Source organism: Leptonychotes weddellii, chromosome 4, assembly GCF_054177405.1.
Source record: "Leptonychotes weddellii isolate Sample4059 chromosome 4, ASM5417740v2, whole genome shotgun sequence".
Lineage (NCBI taxonomy): Eukaryota > Metazoa > Chordata > Mammalia > Carnivora > Phocidae > Leptonychotes > Leptonychotes weddellii.
Window position 1 is genome coordinate 108564103 of NC_138372.1, and position 7521 is coordinate 108571623.

The 7521-nt window shown below is 46.3% G+C and overlaps 1 long non-coding RNA gene across 2 annotated transcripts in view; it reads right to left on the reverse strand.

Moving 5' to 3' along the window:
• Positions 1-5019: 5019 nt before the first annotated feature.
• Positions 5020-7521, reverse strand: part of LOC145720910 (uncharacterized) — a 2943-nt gene continuing 441 nt past the window's right edge. Inside the window, exons 1-2 of one of the 2 annotated variants that reach the window (XR_014144204.1) lie at positions 7081-7463; positions 5020-6136 (exon numbers count right to left, since the gene is read on the reverse strand). This is a non-coding gene — a long non-coding RNA (uncharacterized LOC145720910). Of the gene's footprint in view, positions 6137-7080; positions 7464-7521 lie in introns of those variants that run through there. The other variant, XR_014144203.1, reaches the window with a different exon arrangement.

Consider the following 7521-nt stretch of genomic DNA (forward strand, 5'->3'; position numbering starts at 1 on the left):
CCTGGGTGTCTCCCTGTCAAATAAATAAAGTCTTTAAAAAAAATACATGGGAAAAAGCAAAAGATGGTTCAGTGTGAATTGTAAGCTCGTACCATAGATTTTTAAAATAACACAAATGTATATTTATGTGCATTAGTATAATTTTGAGGGATTTTAGATGCATATTAAATTACCATGGACAAATAAAAAATCCATCATTCATATAGTGCTAAAAAAGAATTTGCCCCACATTAGCAGGAGCTAATGTACTTTATGTTAGGTTTTACATTTCTGATGGACAACCTGTTCAGTACTGCATATGCCTACTCTATGTGTGTAACACATTTTGTGATTGTTTCTTATTTTTAATGATTTATTTTGGAATAATCTTAGACTTACAAAAAAGGTGCCAAAGTAAATCAGAGAGATCTCATATGTTTTCCTTAATGTTACCATTGTACATAAGCATTCTACAGTAATACGGGACTGATCCTTAAAACAGACAGATGTGAGGAAACCGTAAGGGTTCATTATCTTAGAGACAAATTCTCTCCATATATGGTATTGCAATGGAGAAAAACATCTTTTTGTTGTTGTTGACTTCCTTTGTTGGCTCATGGGAATAATCCGTTTCATAGTCTGCCTTTTATTGGCCCTCCTAAAAGTGGGATAAAAAAAGAAAAAAGTCTTCTCTTTTCTTCGGAACACTTAATGCAATCCAATAGATATATATAGGCAGATAGATAGATGTATGCATACATATATGCGTACATACAGAAATGTATGTGTTGGTGGCATCAGGATTTGTTAAGACTGTATTAATGTTTTCTTTTTACTTTGAGTTATGCTACCTTTTCTCTTCCTTTGTTACTGCCAATTGTTAGGGGTCTAGCTAAGCCACTGTGCAGAGAAATATGATCTTCTGGAACCTTGAGAAAAACAGAGAGCAGGAGAGCAAATGTTAATGGTAGGAAGGAAGTGTCTCCAGTTTGAGGACTCTGACATAATAGGCATACAGTAATGTTTGTTACATAGAAATCAACAATAGTTGCCAATACTTGGCAGTAAATTAAATGGTGAGAAAAGCTTGAACTTGTCGGTGTCAATCGGGGCTGCTCCGTGCATGACATTAGAAAAACTCTAAATGCATATTACTGCGATACTAACTATGATAAAAGCAACAACACGATCAGTGTTGTTAGATCGCTGAAGAGTTATGATAGATAAATATTAATTGAGGCTTATTTTTTAACCCAGAAATAAAAAAGATGGTGTTTGGTTGTCCCTTTCACATTTTAAGACTGGTTATCACCAACATTTCTTGAAGCAAAATATACCAAAGGAATTTCCTTACTCTTTCTCTTTCATAATTCTTGCCTCCTCCAGGCTTTCCGGTGGCCTTCAAAACTCCCATACCACATATCCATCTCCCCTTTCTTTCTTACCTCACCTCCCAGTAAAACAGCCCCTGGGAGATTACTTTTAAGTGCTGTGATGTAAAGTGCTTACAATGGCAAGAAGTATCTCTCTCCTCAGGGAGAAAAGGAGTATTGAAATGATAACTGCCACCTCTACCCTTGCCCTCAACATTCTGGGACATTCACTGCTATGCTATGCTATGCATGAATCACTCCTAACTCAACAGGCATTCGGCAGCACAAATGTACCGAAGCCTTCACAACCATGCTTCAAACCCTGCACACGTGTGTCTCCAAATTTTGCTCCAGTGTAAACCTGATCTTTGCTCAAACTGAGGAGCCATACTGTTAGTACAGGGTCTATCAGTTAGTACAGTGTCTTTTCTAATGATGAAGTTAAGCTAGTTGTAGGAAGAGGTGTAGACGATTATAATTTCCTTGCTCCAAGAAGATGCCAAAGGAGGGGCCCAACATCAAGAAGGTGCTAAAAAAAAAAAGCACATATTTTGTGGCACATTTAGCAACTTTTCTCCGTGAAGATAGAAAAATGCTTGAGCAGACTGTACATTATCTCAGTTGAACAAAAATGCGGAACTAGAAGCCTTAAAAAAAGTGAAATAATTAAGGAGGCACTTTAATTCCTTCACGCTCATGTCTCCAATCCTTGTACAGTTGACCCTTGAACAACACAAGTTTCAACTGTGGGGATCTACTTACACATGGATTCTTTGCAGTACAGTACTGTCGATGTATTTTCTCCTCCTTATGCTTTTCTTAATGACATTTTCTTTTCTCTAACTTACTTCATTGTAAGAATACAGTATATAATACATATCACATACAAAATATATGTTAACCAACTATTTGGTTATCACTAAGGCTTCTGATCAACAGTGGGCTATTAAGAGTCAAAAGTTGGGGCACCTGGGTGGCTCAGTTGCTTAAACATCCAACTCTTGATTAGGGCTCAGATCATGATCTGAGTCCTGGGATCCAGCCCTCAGGGCTCTGAGCCCTCATTTACCTTTGCAAACCATGGAATCTGCTTAAAGATTCTCTCCCTCTGCCCACCCCCCAATCATTCACTTGCTCTCTCTCTCTCAAATAAATCTTTAAAAAAGTTATATTTGGATTTTTGACTGTGTGGGGGTCAGCACCCCAACTCTTGAGTTGTTCAAGCGTTGACTGTGTTTTAAAGTCCAATGAAATTTAGAAATTTACACTTCTAGGTCTGGTCTCTAGATGTGCTCCCTCCCACCCAAGTCCTCTTACTCTTGGTATAGATAATTTGATTTTCTCTGGACTTTAAGGGAGATGGGAGTAGAGTCTCTCAAAAGGAATTTTATTAGGGGCACCTGCCTGGCTGGCTCGGTCAGAAGAGCGTGCAACTCTTGATCTCAGGTCATGAGTTCGAGCCCCACTTTGGGTGTGGAGATTACTTAATTAAAAAAAAAAAAAACTAAAAGGAAAGGGGGGGCAGATTTTACCAAGAAACTGAGAAATAAAAAAGAGGAAAGAAAAAGACATAGACTAGAATGTCCTATATGCGTATATATACACATATGTTTAGTGCTTACTATATACTACGTTTATGTGTGTATAAATATATATGGATACATGATGTGGGAAGTATGATGCTAAAAATGTCCATTATTATAAATTAACATTATTGTTGAGTGGAGGAGACAGGAAATTATAAAGTAAACCAATCATTGTTTTGAATGAAAATGCAGTGGAGTGACTAGAGTGTTATTTCAGACAGTGTGGTCAGTGAGGCCTCTCAGGGACGTGGCATGAGGCTGAGACCTGGGTGAGGTGAAGGAGCAAGACACATGTGGTTGGAAGATAAAGAACAACATAAGGCTTAGTCCTGTGGGGCAAGTCATACCATCCTGCCCACTTTACATAGGCAAGCTAGACTGAGGAAAACAAAGGCACTTCTCTGAGTTTCTATAGCTAGGAAGTGATATAACCAACCACACACTGGATCAGCTGTTCTACTTAGATTGTCATTTCCTCCTCAATCAGCTTACCCACAATCCTCTCTAGACCTCACCCTTTCCCATTATTCTGTCATTTGCTACTGTCTTCTTTTCCCCTTTCCCCAAGAGACAGGTAATTCTTCTTTTAAACCTTCCCTTACCCTCACAGAAAGAAAACTCAGTGATAGCACTCAGTGCTAACTTTTCTCAGAGTGGGCTCTACTCCATTTACTCATCTGCTCTCCCTTCCCACCACCAAGCCCGTAAGGGGAAGGGAAGGAGTATATCATTTACTTCTGCAAACCTGGCAACCAGCATGGCCCTTGACATAATAAGCAATGTAGAAATGAAGCAAGTAAGACATATTTGAGGGTGGGATTGAAGAAGGAAGGAAACGAAGGGAGGAAGATTTTTAGTTCATGGTGCAGTTTAATGAGAAAGAGAAATCAGAGTAAGAGACTGCAGAGACAAATAAAGGTAGCTTCACACAATTTCTAGTCTTGTTACTAGCACTGTCTTGTCTTATCTTTGCTTCTTCCTTCTTCCTCTTTTCGAAAGCCAAATGCAGGGGTGCCTGGGTGGCTCAGTCGTTAAGTGTCTGCCTTCTGCTCAGGTCATGATCCCAGGGTCCTGGGATCGAGCCCCGCATCGAGCCCTGCATCGGGCTCCCTGCTCCGCGGGAGGCCTGCTTCTCCCTCTCCTGCTCCCCCTGCTTGTGTTCCCTCTCTTGCTGTGTCTCTCTCTGTCAAATGAATAAATAAAATCTTTAAAAAAAAAAAAAAGAAAGAAAGCCAAATGCATTTTCAGTGGTCTTAAATGATTCAAGGAAGAAACTCCAGCCTGGGTCTATCAGTAGAGGGGGCAGTGGGAAAGGGAAAGGTACTGGAAGACTGTCTTGGTCCCCAAAAGGACACTGCATGGATGGCACTGACTCTGGAGGTGGGGTCAACGCAAATTATTATACCTACTTCCTAGAGAGCGGTTGGCTCCAGTACAGGTGTTACTTGGGTCCTAAGTTTCAGAGGCAGCGGTGAATGCATAAATCAAGATGCTCTTGAGTCAGATTACCTGGCTTTGCATTTCTTTTCATCTGTTCAGTAGCCATGAGACTCCCTGTTCCCATTTCCACATCTTTTTTTTTATTATGTTAATCACCATACATTACATCATTAGTTTTTGATGTAGTGTTCCGTGATTCATCGTTTGCGTATAACACCCAGGGCTCCATGCAGAACGTGCCCTCTTTAATACGCATCACCAGGCTAACCCATCCCCCCACCCCCTCCCCTCTAGAACCCCCAGTTTGTTTCTCAGAGTCCATCATCTCTCATGGTTCGTCTCCCCCTCCAATTTCCCCCCCTTCATTCTTCCCCTCCTGCTATCTTCTTCTAATTCTTTTTTTTTTAACATATAATGTATTATTTGCTTCAGAGGTACACATCTTTTTACTGGGGGTGCTCAAGGTGGTGCAACGATCTCCTAGCTCTTGTGAGGATTAAGCAAGTGAATATACATAAAGCACTTAGGCTGGTCCCTGGTGCCTGGCAAGGACCCAGGGCATGCTAGCTGCAAATTTCATACTTCCTAAATAAGTAAATAAAATGATGATGAAATAAAATGTATATTGAGGTAAACATATGTAATGTGGAGAGAAAAAAGGTCATTATGTTTATTATCATCATCCATCAAAATTGCTGGAGATAAAGAGACTATGATAATTTCTGGAAGTTGTAGATAGACTTGTTCATGTCCTCTGCTTCTTCAGCTGCCTTCCTACAGCTTCCAGAGGGGTTGATGCCTGGAACTTTCTGCACTGTCCTCTAAGATATGCTAAATTATTTATTAGTCAGGGTCCATTTTTCCCTATTGTTTTCATTGGTCATAAATCGTGATGGTTACGTTTATTGTGTATAAAAGAAATGTTGATCCTTGATCGCTTGATGTCTTAAAGATTGGGTCAACAATAACAACAACAAAGGCCTCTGACTCCATTTTTTCCCTTCTCTATGATAATGGACAGAAGTGGAACCTAAACAATGCATGTTTTTGGCCCCTTTATGGACCCACATCCTGAGGTTATTTGTTTGTCCCTACTAAAATTTCAAAGTTACCATGCAAGGATTGTTTTCTGGGAGCTATAACTGTTTTCAGTTACAAACATGGGTCTTGGAGGAACAGTTCAGAAAAAGGCAGTTAATTGCAAAACAAAACAAAACAAAAAATTCCCATAACTCCCTTTAATGCCTGAAGGAATGACCTGAGCATAGTTTCCATGTGTAGAGTGAATGTTTTAAAAATGCAAAGATCTCTCCTTTTCCTGCTAACCTATCGCGAAGGACCCAGGAGGGCAGCAGTAGGCTAGAAACGGGGTTTCTGTGCCAAGTTCTGAAGAAAGCCTCTTCTGTGACAAATGGCCCGGAGGCTTGCTCTCTGCCTTCCAGCGTGCTCGAGCGACTTGCGCAGTTCCACCAGGTACAACAAATGTGCCCATGAAATTTGACATTGGGCCCCGATGAAATTTGATCCTCCACAGACCTCCTCCGCTCTATTCTATTGAGGGAGCCAGAGCCGGAGAGTCTCCTTGGGATTCATGGAGAGTCCGGGATTTTAACTCTCCGGGACGAGGTCTTATTTCCAAGCCCTTCTCAAACAATTTCATTTTCTCAGAGAAGAAATCACATCCTCATCCCGGAAATATTGTCGATTCCTCGAAAAAGCCACGCATCCTCTTCTTTCTCGCCTGGTGTTCTCTCCTGCCTGGCGACAGTTTCGAAGAGCCTTTAATAGTTGGGAAACCTAAACCGGAGCTCCTCGTGGCGTCCCGGTTCACCCCAGCGCTCCAGCCGGCGCTGCTCTTCGCCGCCGCCTCCTCGCCTCTCGCCACGCTAACTCGGTCCAACTTTGGCTCCCAGGCTCCAGCAGGGGCGCCCTCTGAGCTACCGACTGCGGCGGGCAGGAGCGACCCCGGCCCCGGGACCCCGGAGCGGCGCTCCCAGCGTCGGGCGGAGTAGACCCGCCAGCGCCGCGCCCGCCCGCTCCTCTCCGGCCGCCCGAGCTCGCAGCCCCGCCGTCTCGGAGCTCCGCCCGGCGCTGCGCGGCGCTCGCCCGCCCCTGGCTTCTCGCCTCTGGGACCCGCTTCCCCGGACACCAAACCCTCTCAACTCCCACCGTCTACATCTCTGGGGCAGCTCAGCAAAACCCAGTCCCCTCCTCTACACACGCCTTCGACCGCCCTCCCGACCCCCAGCACAAGCCCCAGAGAGAAAGCCCAGCCCGGGTCTCCCCAGTTACACCGGCCGCCAAACGTCTCCACCGCCACCAGCCGCCCTAATTCACGCTCATTCATATTCATCCTCATTCTCATTCTCCCTCCCTCGGTCTCTCTCTCCAAAGACTCCTAACAAGACAGGCCGAGCCTCCTCAGTGGCACTCCCTTTCATTCATCGCCTCCCACCAGACACACGCGCGCGCGCGCACACACACACACACACACCGCAACCCAGACAGCCCACTCCACTTTTCAGACGCCCACCTCCTCATACTCCCCTCCCCTAAACAGACTTCCACCCACTCACCATCTGTAGCCTCCCTTCCGCCCCCCGCCCTGCCCGCCCGGCCGGCTCCCCCTCCCCAAGAAGCAGACCTGCACGGTGGGAGGCAGGGACCCCGCCAGACGCTCGGGTCGAGCGCGCCGGACTGACCTCTGCCCGCCCGGGAAACTAACAAAGGCGGTGCGCTAGCCCAGACCCCAAGAGCCGCGAGCGGCGGCCGCGGGGCGGGCGAGCCTGGGCCGGGCCGGGCGAGCGCCGGGCGGGGGCTGCTCCGGAGTCGGGAGCGGCGGCGCCGGAGGACGCAGATCTCTCCCCGCGCGCGCCGCTGGGACGCCGCCGGCACCATGGGCTGCTGCACCGGGCGCTGCTCGCTCATCTGTCTCTGCGCGCTGCAGCTGGTGAGTGCCCCGCGCGCCCCCGTCCCGGGACCGGCGCCTGCCCTGGGACTGGCCTCCCTGGCCCCTCACCGCGGACCCTCGGACCCGCATCTCCTGGCGCGGGGCGGGCGTGTGAGCCGGGCGCTCCCTCCGGCCCCCGCCTCCCCGCCGCCCCGACTCGCACTACCCTCCCGCCCCGGGCGCTCAGCCAGTC